We start from the raw sequence: 15,856 nt of genomic DNA on the forward strand, positions 1-15,856 counted from the left end.
CCATCAAGCTTGGGGAAACAAGGCACAAATGGTTGTACATTACACATCCACATAACATGCAAGATCTCAATATTATAACAAACACTACACAATACATTATAAGACAACCCAACCCAAGGCTTGCACAAAGATTCAACAATTGAATCAAACTATAGGGTGAAGGTGGACTCTCTCCATGAGGAGGATTTCCAAGCAATGATTCACAAATATGCACATATTCTCAATTTCAACATTCCCTTTTGAGACTTACAATGACTTCCCTCTTCACACACCTCCTTATACCTCCCAAAATGAAAGTAAACAAGAAGTCCATATTCTATTGGACACATAAAACTTATCTTCACACATGGGAGATTTCCTCAACTACATGAGTGAGCTCAACTAACCCCTTCACCCAAGAATCTCTTCCCTCCCAAGGGTGAATGATGCTTCACACCCATTACAAAAACACACAACATAAAAACAAAAAAAAATTCAAGAAAGAAAGCACATAAACTTCTCCCATGCAACACTCAAACAAAAGATCTTTTTTCATAAACCACATCTACAATACACTAAATTATCCATGGAATGAAGAACAACATATCATCTCTACATGCAATTGAAGAACACCATGGATCATGGATACCAACCTCACTCCAAGAAATGGAAAATAAAATGTTGTAGTAGAGCTCCTTATCCTCTTCCTCCAAACCCTAGTTGTCTCTAAAGATAGAGAGTGGCCAAGAGAGTTTCTAATTTGGTCATGCCTCTATATATCACTCTCATTTTTAGATTCAATATAAAATGAATTCTTTTTGGTGTCTTTTTCATCTTCTAGGCACCCTAGTGGTTATTATTAGCCCCCTAACTTAAAGTACTAACATGGGTAGAGTTTTTGTAATCACAAATTCACCTTAGAGCTACTTTATGGCCCTTCCAATGCTAGGTAGATTCTAATTTCAAATTTCCCATGGTGGTAGCCTTGTTCTCTTTGCTAATTTAAGGCAATAAATCAAATTTCTCAATTAAGGCATTTAACTCAAAATAAGGTGGCCACATGATCCATCATCAAGGAACATGTCATTTCACATAACAAGTACAAGTGTCAAATGACACACACAAAATAAACTATACATCACACATTACACATTCAAAATTTACACATGAAATACATACATCTCACATTTAAAAAAAAACACATCAAAACAAGGTTTATGAATCTTACAAATATTCACCTTGCAGAGTCATATTACATGTGTCTATACCGTCTTTCCCTATTAAGTTTCTATGGTTCCTTTCCTACACACTAAACTCAAACATCAGTAATCTAATGAAAAGTCACATATAAAATACATATGAAAGTAAAGGTACATAATAAATTTTTTATTCCATAATTCACATATAACACATTCCATAATCAACTTCCAACTCTCCATCCTTTACATATAAATCATTTAATCATTAATCCTCAAAAACTACTGCATTCTACTAACTTTTCTAACAAGATCAAATTAAGCATTTGAAATACATCATATTTTTATTTCTTATAATAAAAGTGAAATACTAAATAAATATCCATTAATCCATTGACTATGCCAAATAAGTCCTAATACACTCCATAATGGAAGACCACAAGGTAAATATCATCAGTTAACTAGAAAAATGTATTGTCCATCAAATATCAAAATGTATGTCGAGGTATCCAGACTTAAATAACAAAATGGAAATACAATATCTATGCTATGATGGGTTAGGGTGAGGCCTCACATCCTCCCCCCTAGGCATGAAGTTCCTCTTGGAGTTCATCAAAAAGATACTGGTAATGTGCTCTCATCTGTGTTACATCCTCCCATGATGTAGTGACCTCATCATAACAATCCCACTAGACTCTAACCTAGTCCAGATCTCTACTCTTAAGTGAGAGGGTCGACCAAACCAATATAAGAATGGGCTCCAATGCTATCTATCTGTCTGAATCCACTTGCAAATCATCCTAGTCTATGAGGTGAGACTCATCATATATATACTTCCACAACATAGAAACATGAAATACATCATGGATAAATGATAGGATAGGTACCAAGGCTAGATGATAGGAAACTGGTCCTATCTACTCCAAAATCTTGAAGGGTCCAACAAAATGAGGTGCTAACTTAGAGCCCTTTCTATAGTGGATTGGACTCTTCTAAGGTTAAACTCTTACGAATACTCTATCACCCACCATATACTCTCTATCCACCCTCTTGGCATCTACATACTTCTTATATCTATCTTGGGCCTCTCTGAGTCATTGCCTAATTTGCATCACCTATTGTTCCATGTCCTTGACCAATTGTGGCAATATGCAAGTATTCCTCCCATTTAACCTAGTTATTCATCACATACATCCACAACATATCCTCTAAAATTTGATTAATCCTCTTGGTCTACCCATCTATCTGAGGATGAAAAGTAGTGCTAAAGTTGAGCCTAGTGTGCAATGATGTCTATAATTCCCTCCAAAAGGATGATGTAAATAATGAATCTCTATCTAAGATGATCTTATGAGGAATACCATGGAGTCTAAAAATGTCTTGCAAGAACACCTGTGCAACTGAAGGAGTGGTGAAGCTAGTCCAAACTGATGAAAAATGGGTAACTTTGGTCAAGGTCTCAACCATCACCATGATGGCATTGTAGTGATGAGAAGACATCAAAAGACCAACAATGAAATCCATGGAAAGAGTGTCCCACTTCCACTCTAATATCTCATGGGGCTACAAGAGTCCCCTTGGATGTCCACATTCTACCTTAACTCTCTAACACTCAAGACATCTAGCTACAATATTAGCAATTTGCATCCTCGTGCCTAGCCAATGATATAACTATCTTAAGTTAGCGTGGAGTTTCTTAACTCCAGGATGTGTTGCATAATATTCTGGATGAGCCTCTAGAATAATGAACTCACACAAGTTAGTTGTGGAGGGTACATAGATGCACCCTTTATTTCATAATATTCCTTAGAATCTAATGAATAATTAGCAAACTTACCCTTAAGAGGTCTCTAGGAGTGAACTATTTGGAAAAATTCTACATAGAGTTGATCCCCTAGTAGATGGTGCAAAATGCATTCCCTCAAATCTGTGCCTGTAACCATGGAAGTGAGCTCATGATGTCATCTACTCAAGGCATCCACCACTACATTATCCTTACCCTTGATGTAATGTATATCAAAATCATACTCACATATGAACTCCGTCCATCTCCTTTGCCTATCATTAAGATTTGGTTGTGTGAAAATATACTGCAAGCTCTGGTGATATGAAAAAAGTTCAAGTCATCGCCCTAGAAGAAAATAATGCCACTGTGCCAAAGAATGGACCACTACTATGAGCTTGAGAGCACGAGTAGGGTAATTGAGCTCATGCCCACTGAGTTTCCTAGACTTGTAAGCAATGGCTCGACTGTCTTGCATAAGAACAACTCTAATCCCATCCAAGGAAGCATCTATGCATATTACAAAGTCTAATGAGGGGTCAGGTACTGCTAAAATGGGTGTGCCAATGACTGTCCTCTTGAGCTTCTGAAAGGCCTCCTCATACTTTTCTATCCACTTAAACTTCTTTTCCTTTCTTTGACGAGAGGTGATAGGGTGAGTACCTTAGAGAAACCTACCACAAACTGTCTATAGTATCCTACTAATCCCATAAAACTTTTGACCTGTGTGACATTGGTAGGTGTTGGCCAATCCATGATGGCTTAGATCCTGGATGGGTCTACTAAGATCCCATCCCTTGATATCACATGACTCAAATAATATACTTCCCATCTAAAAAAGGCACACTTTGACAAGCCACCATAGAGCTTATTCTCCCTCAACTACTACAATACCTACTATAGGTGCTCTTCATGTTCCTTCTCATCACAAGAATGACCAATATATCATCTAGGAACACAACTACAATCTTGTCTACGAATGTGCAAAATACCCCATTCATGAGGCTCATAAATGTAGCTGGGGCATTCATAAGAACAAAAAGTACCACCATGAACTCATAGTGACCATATCTTGTGCAAAATGTAGTCTTGTGAATGTCACTTTTCACGATGCACAAATGATGGCACCCTAAATTCAAATCTATTTTGGAGAATACTTGAGAACCCTATAACTAATAAAATAGGTCATTAATCTTGGGTAATAGGTATTAGTTCCTGATGGTTACCTTATTCAACTACCAGTAATCAATGCACAATCTGAGTGACCCATCCTTCTTCTTAACAAATATCACTGGTGCTCCCAAAGGTGACACATTGGGTCATATATTTTCCTTCTCCAAAAGTTCATCTAGCTAAATCTTAAGCTCATTAAGATCATGGGTGGTTATCCTATAGGGTGCTCTAGATATGAGTTCTACTCCTGATACAAGATCAATATGGAAATCAACTTCCCTCGATGGTGGCATACCAGGAAGCTCTGATGGAAACACATTTACAAACTCTTGTAATATTAGATAATCTTTGAGAGAAGGTTCCTCAACTATGTCCACCTCTCTATCATCAATAGTGATAGAAAACAACTAAAATCCCTTTTGCATGCATCAGTTAAGTTGTATGGAAAAAATCATATGAAAGGATACTGGCCTCTAAACTCCCTAAATTACCCTAGGTATACTATGATCATCTACACACTCAAACCTCTTTTGTCTACAATCCACCTTGGCACTATGGGCACAAAGCCAATCCATGCTAAGGACTACATCATAGGAACCCAATGGAGTAATATGCAAGTCTAATGTGGTGAACATGTCTCCAATCTGAATCAGACACTCATAGATCAAGGAATCAACTGACACCCTAGTTCCTAAAGCTAACTCAATCTCCCAGTCAACATCTTGTCTTGTTGCCACTAGCCTGCAATGCTCCACTACAAATGGGGATATAAAAGAGTTTATAGCTCTAGAATCAAATAGTATAGTAACCTCATATCCTCTAATCATACCTCTAGCCTCAATCATTATGGCCTAGTACTCAGCTTGGTAGTTTTCAACTACTACAAACACAATGTGGGATCTATCCATATCACCTACTATAGGCTTTGAGGTGGCTCCTCATTGACTGCCTACTGTGGGACCTTGTGGACACTCTTTCACAATATGATACATACCACCACAAACATAACATGGCCCATAGGTTTGAATCTGTACTCCCTATAGCCTGGGCTACTATTGACCCCTAGTCCTACTAGACCCACTAAAACCTCCCTTAAAGGACTACTAAGTCCTGGATAGCTATGTATACTGGTTCTATGGACTCTAATCACATCTAGGGCCCTGTGACTGCTACTATTTGGGCTTAGAGCCCTAGTAACCCTATGATGACCTCTATCTAGTGTCTTGCTGTTCTATCTATTGTGTCTATGGGGCCTTTGAAGACCCTACTGAGTGGCTCTAATTATCCTTTCAAGAGGGTTTCTACTATGCTAGCTATTGGGAGGAGTTTTAGTTATTAGACCTATCCTGAGATTCCTATCTAGTACAAATATCTTTGGCAACCAATGTCATCTCAACTACCTCTCTAAATGTGGTAGGAAAATCCAACCATACTGATCCTTGGAGAGATAAGTTAAGGCCCTTAATGAACCGATGGATGTGTAGCTTCTCATCTCTCATGTACTCCACATAAGAAAGTCGCTCTAAGAATCTACTCTCATACTAGGCCACCATGAGGCCACTCTACTAAAGATCATGGAAATCCTCAACTTGCCTCTATCTAAAGTGTTCTAAAAAATATCTATCCTTAAAATGGTCCACAAAGGATTCCCATGTGAATGTCTATATGTCTACTCTCCCTACGGTCTCCTCCTGCTACCACCAAGTGGAGGCATCCCCTCATAATAGGTGTATGGCCAGTCATACCTTCAGATTGCTCCCATGGGTACACAATTCAAAGCACCTCTATAAACTCTATAGCCATGCCTCTACATGTGTGCCATCTATGATACTAGTGAATAGGGGTGGCTCGAGTTGTAGTAGGTCACTGATCTCATCTCCAATATCTCAGGGTGCTCTCATTGGTGCTCACTCTAATGTAGGGGTGTCTTGACCTAGTGTACTAATGCTTCCTCCTGATCCTTTGCAAGTCTAGGTGGGGGAATTTTACTCCTTTCCTTGATATTGGCCCTGTGCCCCCTGCATCTTACCATCTTGGCTATGGAATGATAGGTGGTAACCTTTTTTGTACTACTCCATTTAGATTATTGATAGCATTCAAAACCTAATCAAGATTTAGAGGTTGCCCCAATAGGGGTCCTCCCACATCCTATCCTACCCCCTCTTGGCTTGTTGGATTTTCTCTAGGACCCTAGGCACTTTGACAATCGTTGTGGGTGACTGTGGGTATCCTATACAAAGTTATAGTTCATAGGTTAGACATAATAGATTAGGCTCCTAGTGTTGAAACCAAAACCTCTAATACCAAAATGTCATGCCCACAATTCAACAAGGCAAAAACATGACTAATTTTTTTTGAAAAAAAATAAATAGAAGAGAGGACTGAAGATAAGGTACATAACCTATTCTTAAACATAAAGGTGATGAAATAAGGTGATGGAACAAAGTTTGTCTTACTCAAAATCTAGATTTCAAGTTCCCTAGGGGGTGGTCACCTGGTTGCTAGTTACTAAAAGCTACACTAAGGTGTTATGGTTATGAAACCTTAATCTTCTACACCCAATAAAAGACACTCAGATGTGTGAGTAAAATTCAATTTGTGTTAATGTAGTGGTAGAAGACCTAAGGTTTGAAATGAGAAGATGTTTTATCAATTAATCATTATATTTCCATTAATATTAGGTTTATCATTATAATAATATAATAATTATTATTATTTAATCATTATTATAATTATTATTTTTAAAACACCTATATCTTCTATACTTAATATACATCTTTTATCTTAATCACTAACATTATCATTATTTAATATTAAATTAAGACTATTATATTCGAAATTATTGTGCAAGTAATAATCAAATCAATTTATACTATAATCAAATATCTTAAAATTACATGTGTGTGTGTGTGTGTATACACTACCCTTTGAATTACCTAATAACTAGAATCAACTTATAATCGAAATCCACTATAATCATAAGTTACTAATCCCTAAATCAAAATATAATCAAAATAAAATAAAACCCACCATGCATACCCCTTATATATAAAGAAAAAAAAACTTTAAACTTTTACCCCACCCACCTACTAATACTTAATACGATATACTTTGTCCTCCATAACCTAAGTCTTTCTACATTCCCAAATTTTCCCCATGTTATTCCTAGAAAATTATCCTAGGATCTATTCACACCCACCCAAGGCAAGTGGAATGTTCTAAGTCCCATTACCTAGGAATTTGTTGTGCAAGTGGGCATGGGTACCATCATTCCCTAGGAAGTTGTAAATGAAACAATTTCAAAAATCCCTTAAGACTTTTCTTAAGTGTTTCCCCCTTTTTCCATGCATGGGTAGGTGTGTAGGTTTGGTTACTTTAGTAAATTTTATTACTTTCAAACATCTCCCAAACTAGGTGTATAAAAGGATGTTTGCCATGTCAGAATTAACTTAAATGCTTGATTTTATTTCACAAAGTCAACACCTACATAGTTTCCTAGAGGGGGGGCAATCCCATCATCATTACTTAGTTATTTATATTTATTTTTTATTTATTTTAGTTGCGTTGGAAAGGTGGTACATATAGGTAGGAGGGAATGAGTTAGGAGAAGAAATACATTTCCTCATTTATTATGTTGGATTAGTTTTGAATTATAAAAAAAATTCTTTCTTTTCTTGATTTTTGTATGTATATTTCTTTTTGTATAGGGTCATATCATAAATCAAGGACTTCTTTCACTCAAGTCTAGAATTATTATCACAATAAAGTTTTACTGGTTCTATGATCTCCTCCTTCATTCCTTTGAGTATTTGTTTGATTCGTACAATGTTTATATAATTTACGGTATAAACAACATATTTATCTTTAGCAGTAGATTGTGAGGTGCAATTTTGTTTCTTGCTAGTCCATGTAACCAACCTCTTGCCTAAGAAAAATGCTCCTCCACTAGTGCTCTTTTAGTCGTCAATGTTTCCCACCCAATCAACATTAATGTAGGCTCTTAATTCAAATTTTTCATTTTTCTTATAGTATAGACCATACTCCTATGTTCCTTTCAAATATCTCATTATTCTCTTTACAACCATCAAATGATTCTCCCTAGGGTCAATAGAGAATATTGCAACTATCCCTATAGATAATGCAATGTCAGGTCTTCTATGTACTACATATTGTAATTTTCCAATCATAGACCTATACAATGTTTGATTTACCTTAGGTGAATCATCATTCATTGACAACTTGTGGCATGTTATCATAGGTGTACTTACTAGTTTTGAATCCTCCAATCCAAAAGTTTTAAATATTTTCTTGACATATTTTGAATAAGTGATGCATATAGCGTATTTCTTCTGATATACTTACAAACCCACAAAGAACTTGATCTCTCCAAACATAGACATCTCAAATTCTTGCTTCATTCCATTTGCAAAAACTTTGCATAAAGCATCTTGACTTCCAAATATGATATCATCAACAAAAAATTTAGATAACAAGATACCTTTTCCTTTCTTTGTCTTTATGTATAGATTATTGTTATCATTAGTACTTTCAAATCTGGACAATCTTCACAAGATAATTATGAAGTCTCTCATACCATGCTCTTGGTTCTTGTTTCAAACCACATAGATCTTTGTGTAATCTAAATACTATTTTTTTATTGTTAACATCAAAAAAATCTTCTGTCTATTTTATATAAACTTCTTCTTCTAATATGCCATTCAAAAATGCAGATTTAACATCCATTTGATAAACTTTGAAACCTTTATATGCAAAATAAGAAAGTAAAGTTTTTACTCCTTCCAATCTAGCAATAGGGGAAAATGTTTCTCCATAGTCAATTCCTTCTTCTTGTGAATATCCTTTGCAAACTAATCTTTCCTTGTTCCTTGTTACTTCACCATTTCATCTAGCTTGTTTTTGAATACCCACTTGGTACCAATCACATTTTTGTCTTCTAGTCTAGGAACTAAAGTCCATTTTTTGTTTTTCTCAAATTTTTCAATCTTTTCTTCCATGGCTTTACTCCAGTCCACATGTTCTAATGCATCTCTTACTGATTTGGGTTCCTTCATGCTCAAAAAACATGTGTCATTTCTCAATATGTTTCTTGTTATTGGTCTAGCATCTTTATCTCCAATAATTTGAGTGGCAGATTGATGTCTTTTGACATATTTAGACAATCTTGGTAGAACTTTAGTTTCTTCATTTGGTCTTTCAACTTTAGAGTCATTGTGTACATCTCTGTTAGGTATCTCAGCATCTTTATTATTCTTAGAATTAGAATGTGCTTCTTCTTCATCCTATAACTCAATATCTAAACATAGCTCAGTTCCTAAATGCAACTCTACATTCATACAATGTGACTTAACATTCGCTAAAACTTGATGTTGATTTGTAGCTTGATTTGTAGAATCTTCTTCAATAGGCATACCTTCATAAGAGTATACAAATGATTTGTATTCTTCTAGTTCTTTCATAGGTTCAACCTCATATACTTCTATATATTCATCAAAATTTACATTTTTACTTTTCACAAAAAATTTAGTGTTAGTATTTAAATGATTATAAGATTTACTTCTTGTGGTATAGCCTAAGAATATACCTTCACTTTTTACATCAAGTTTACCATTCTTGGAGTCCTTAAGAATGTAACATTTGCTTCCAAATACCTTAAAGTATTTTACAATGGGTGAGAATCCATAACATAATTCAAAAGGTGTTGAATGGGTACCTTTCTTGACTTGTACATGGTTCAAGGTATAAAAAACTATACTTATAGCTTCTCTCCAGTATTTCAAAGCAACATTTTTTGCCATCATGAGTGTTATAGCATAGTCCATTAGAAATTTGTTCCTTCTTTTAGAAATTCCATTTTTTAGAGGGGTTCTAGTTGTAGATGTTTGTCTTTTAATTCCTCTATCATTAAAGAACATCTCAAACAAATTTTCTGTAAATTCTCCTCCTTTGTTAGATCTCAAACATTTCAGAGTTTTACTTGTTTCATTCTCAACTCTTGCTAAGTACCACTTAAACATTTGGAAAGCATCAAATTTATTTTTTCAAAAATATAACTATCATCATTCTAGAATAATAATCAACAAACAACATAATGTACTTATCTCCTTTGTAGCTTTGCACATCAATTGGTCCACACAAGTTAGTATGAACAATCTCTAGTATTCCTTTACAGGTATAAACTTTGCTATTAAAATGTGACTTTGTTATTTTTCCTAACTGATATTGTTTGCACATTACATTATTAGGATTTTTCAACTTAGGAAAACCTCTAACTTTTCTCATGTTACTGATACTAACCAAGTTATCAAAATCAACATGACATAAACTCTTGTGCCATATCCATACATCATCAAATTTTACAACAAGACAAGTAGCATCCTCTATGTCAAGATAGAATAGATTACTCCTAGTCTAGTCACCATTTCCAATAAATTTTCCATTTGTATCATATATATTAGCAATCTTGTTTTCAAACTCAACCTTACATCCCAAATTATTCAGTTGTGATATACTTAACAAATTATAGTTAAGTTCTTCAACATAATAAGCATTGCCAGATAAAATCTTATTTGTGAGCTTGGTAGAACCTTTTCCTTTTATCAAAAATGGTGCATTATTACAAAATCTTACACTATTTCCATCATAACAATTCAAGATGATGAACATACTTTTATCTTCAATCATGTGATATGAACACCCATTGTCAATGATCCATTTCTCATTCTTGTTCACATAAGTTACAAGTCTAGTTGCCTCATCTTCATTTGATTAATCCTTCATTGCAACATACACCACTGCATCATCATGTTCATCAAATTCATCTTTTATTTCCTCTTTAGCAATGTAGCATGACCCTTTTCCTTTGTCTTTGTAATCCTTGTTGTCTTGATCTCTATCATTGTCACTGGACACATAGTTTTTCTTCTTCTTCTTCTCATCAATTTCCTTCAATGACATCTTAGCTTTGAAAGTAGATTCAATACTCTTAGGTTTGTAATTATTGTGATAATGAGTGTTGCACACATTACATAATATTGTTATATTGTATTATTTTATTTTATTATTTAATGTTGCACCTAGATGGATATGCAACATGTAAAGATTCTCATGGGATATAATCAATGAGTTGTATTTTAACATTGTGATAATATTTAATGTAATTATTTAATATTGGAGAAAATAATTAAATTTTAATATTAAATGTGGGGTCAATGGGTTAGGTAGCACATAGTTTTACTGCATGATTTATGTAATACCACTTGGTGGTTTTGTGGGACTTGCTATTATATAAGCAACCATAAGGGTAGTTGTTGTTTGATAAGATAGAAGGGAAAAAGGAAAAGAATTGAGTGGGACAAGGCTTGATAGGTTAGCCAAGGGAGCATTTGTGAAGGTTTAAAGCATGGCATGGGATGTGTGGATTCATGCTGGTTCAAATGGATTACATGGTTGTGACTATGGTTTTGAAAGCTTCCATGATTGTATTGTAATTGTATTTTTTGTTGAATAATACATGGTGATAGATGCTTTTGGAGGTTGGTTTTTTTCCCTCAATAAAGGTTTCCCAAGGTATATCATGTGTCACATTTTGTGGGTATGTTATCTATTCTCTTGCATGTAGATTTTAATTCTGTATTTTTTTAAATTTATTATGGGTTATATGGAAATAGTTATATTTTTTATTGCAAGTTTCCTTACAAGTGGTATCAGAGCTAGGTTTTATTGTTGTAACCCTAGATTGAATCCATGAGAATGCATGAGAGGATAAAAGAAAGAGCAAGATATATGAATTATTTATCACAGATATGAGAGTATTAGATTTTTTGTTATAATATATAATATTCCCTAGTTTGGCCATGTTTAGAGAAAATGAAAGAGTTGATTAGTTTCAGCCCATGATGGCTATCAAAATTAATCCTATTAGAATTTTTGTCACAAAAAAAAATCATAGTGAAAATGGCAAAAAGACTATCTTTATAAAATGACTATAACTTTCTCTTAGGATATCAAATTTTAGACTTCTTATAAGTGTTGGAAAGTTAATTCAGAGAACTACAACTTGGTGTAGGTTTAGTTTTGTCATTTTATCATTTTTCAAGTTTAAAGAGCTTGAAAGTTAGACATTATTTATTTTGACCATAGATTAAGACATGACTTGGGAATATAGAGTCAGATTTTGGACTTTGAGTAGTCAATAGAAAGCTCTCAAAGAGCTCTATGCATTGCTTTAGATTTGGTATAGGTTTGGCATGATTTATTTGGTGATATATTAATCTGAATAGTTTATTGTATATTTTGACTATGGTAACATTGTGAGTTTATGACATTGTATGTTTGAAGATTAAAGATTTGATGTCATTGTATACTTAGTTCATATTTTAGATTGGTCTCATAATGGTATGGTTATCAGTATTTGGTTTGGATATGTATGATGACTTGTTGAGTCTACAAGTTGTGCAATGTTGTAAGTAGTCTATACTTACAAGTTAAATTTATAGCTTGGATATGGGTTGACTTTTGTCATTAATATTTCATTATTGATGCATATTCAGATTGCTGACTTGAAATTGGGATGTCTATGCCCTAAGTCACATGATTTTCTGATTATTTTTCATGTAGAAGGGATGAGATGTTGTTATCTAGTATAGTCATGGAAGAGGATTGTGGTTGACTATTTTATGCTGACAGGTTAGACACTTCAAGTGTTAGTTGCTTGATTTGTGGATGTGATCATGGTGCCATTGATTTTTGCATGACATGATTAGATATAAAAGGACATCCGTGATGTTTATTGGCATCAATTTCTGATTTGGTTATGACGGTATATTTTCTTGGTTGAGGATCATGGTTATTTGGTTTCTTTTGAGGAGCTCATGATGTGCACTTTGAGTTCTTTGATGGTTTAATGCCTTGGTTGATTCTTATGGCTAGAGGATGGTTTTTCATCATGATGTCATGATATGTAGTTTAGTGGGAGCTTGTGATATTAATGGGGTGACAATGCAGGATTAGTTCCTGGTTTGGTTTGTATCTTCTTGGTTTGGAGATCTTGGTTTCACTTGGTATTGAAACTTTGGTGTTGGTGTGGACTTGGATGATCTTCATGTAGGAGATGGATTTTATGATGCCATTGGTGACTTGATATCATAGTTGAGTGGGAGTTTTAGGCATTGATATATTTATTGAGTATTTGCAAATGTTGGAAGTTTGTCTTGGATCTTGTTGCTACAAAAGCATCTTTGACATTTACATAGTGTGTTTGTTATCTTTATGGTGGGTGATGATGGTTAGATCTTGAGGACTCATGGGGTTCTTGGTTATCTTCACAGTGTGTGGAGATAGTTCTTCATGGTATGTGAAGATGGTTTTTCTTCATGGTGTATGGAGATGGTTACATATTGAGGACTCATAGGGTTCTTGGGAAAGGTTTGGTTTATGATTTTGTTTGACATGCTATCCTTGGTGTGAGGATGGTTTCTTTATTATATCATGATATACTCTTGATACACATTTAAAGTTTTGACATGTTATAGTATGTTCATATAGAGCATGTTATCTCTTTTGGTTGAGATGGTTAGATCATGTTGTCATGTTTATATTCCTAAGATCATGGTTGGAACTTTGACATTGATCATAAGCTATATACTTCATGATATTGCTATGTTGGATTTGGAGCTGGCATGAATTTATTAGTTATAGGTGCTCATGGATACTTAGAGATAGTGGTGATGATGATTTCTCTTTAGAGAAGTATTTGTTGGGATAGTTGATGGTTTTAGTAAGAAGTCTGAGGGGTAGTCACCTAATATGGACTTGAGAGGATATTATTATTAGATGAGTCTTAGTTGAAGACTTAGATATCTTGATGATCATTCTCATTCCTCACTCTTGGTCTACTTGATGGTTCACTACTTGAGAGGAATAGCCCATTATTTTTTGTCAAGTGCATTATATTTATACTTGTCTTTCATGGATATGGATCTTGAGCTATGGTACATGATTTAGTTCTAGAGAGTTCATTTGGAAGATGGTTTAGCATTGGTTTTTTCCATTTGCATATATTTTTATATGGCTGCATTTGGGAGATGATTTTGTATTGGGCATATTCCTTGGATTAGGAATGGTTTATGAGTTTGATCTTCTTATGGGAGGCTTACATCCATGATTAGTTATATGGTATATTTTGGGTGCTAGTGTGGCTTCTTGTAGGGGTTTTATGGAGGAGATGATACTTGCACAATTTACATCTAGAGGAGTGTGTAGAAGGACATGATATAGGTTATGATTTGCATGGTTTCTCTTGGTCTTGGTTATCTTCTTGGATTTCAAATTTTTTTCTTACATTGGATTTGAGATTGGTTAGAGATTGTGATCACTAGTTTGTGCTCATGTATGTCATGTGAGAGATGACATGGTTATTCCTTTATCTCTTTCCTTTGTTGGTTATAGAGAACTTGGGAGACTATTGGAGACTTGTTATGAGAGTGTTTCTTGCAAGATATTAGTTTATGTATTGTGGATGTCCTCGATACTATATGGATTCAGTTCTTTGAGATGTTGTAAGTGGATTGGCTATAGATTCAACATTATCTTTTGTAGTGGGAGCTTCTTAGTATATATGTGGCAGGTATTGCTCTTGAGGCTTGTGATTCTAGGTTATAGATTGGATGTGTTGATGATGTGAGATTCACTTGGTTTAACTTTGTAGGTATGGATAGTTGGATGGGTTTAGCACTTGTTGTGGGTGCTATTTTAGCTATGGATATTTTGACAACTATGGATACATGTGATTACCTTTGCATTAGGCTTTTTGTGCTTGACATTTTAGTTGGTACAAGGTTTTAAGATCTTCTAATGCAACAGATTGGGTGGCTTTCTCTTTGGATGGCTTCTATGTATGTTCAGTAGTAGTGGCATAATAGGAGGTGAGATCATTCATGTTTGAGATGCTGGATATTTTGATTTTTTTGCAGGTACCAAGATGGATGACTTGGTGTACTTTGGTCAATGATGGTGGATGTGCTAGGAGTGATTTTTCCCTTGTTCATTTATGTGGCTACCAATTGACCCTATGCAATGTATACAACAAGTGGGAGATTGTTGTGATAATGGGTGTTGTACACATTGCATAATATTGTTATATTATATTATTTTATTTTATTATATAATGTTGCACCTAGATGGACATGAAACATGTAAAGATTCCCATGGGATATACTTGATGAGTTGTATTGTAAAATTGTGATAATATTTAATGTAATTATTTCATATTGGGGAAAAGAATTAAATTTTAATATTAAATATAGGGTCAATGGGTTAGGTAGCACATGGTTTATGTAATACCACTTGGTGATTTTGTGGGACTTACTATTATATAAGCAACCACAAGGGTAGTTTTTATGTGAGAGGATAGAAGGGAAAAAGGAAAAGAGTGAAATGGAACAAGGCTCGATAGGTTAGCCAAGGAAGAATTTGTGAAGGTTGGAAGCATGGCATGGGATGTGTGGATTCATGCTTGTTCACATGGATTGCTTGGTTGTGGCTATGGATTTGAGAGCTTCCATGGTTGTATTGCAATGATGTTTTTAACTGAATAATACATGGTGATGGATACTTTTGGAGGCTAGGTTTTTTTCCTCAATGAGGGTTTCCTAGGGTATATCTTGTGTCACATTTTGTGGGTATGTTATCTATTCTCTTGTATGTG

This window comes from Cupressus sempervirens, chromosome 4 (assembly GCF_028749045.1).
Source record: "Cupressus sempervirens isolate cs-2001-9-10 chromosome 4, ASM2874904v1, whole genome shotgun sequence".
Lineage (NCBI taxonomy): Eukaryota > Viridiplantae > Streptophyta > Pinopsida > Cupressales > Cupressaceae > Cupressus > Cupressus sempervirens.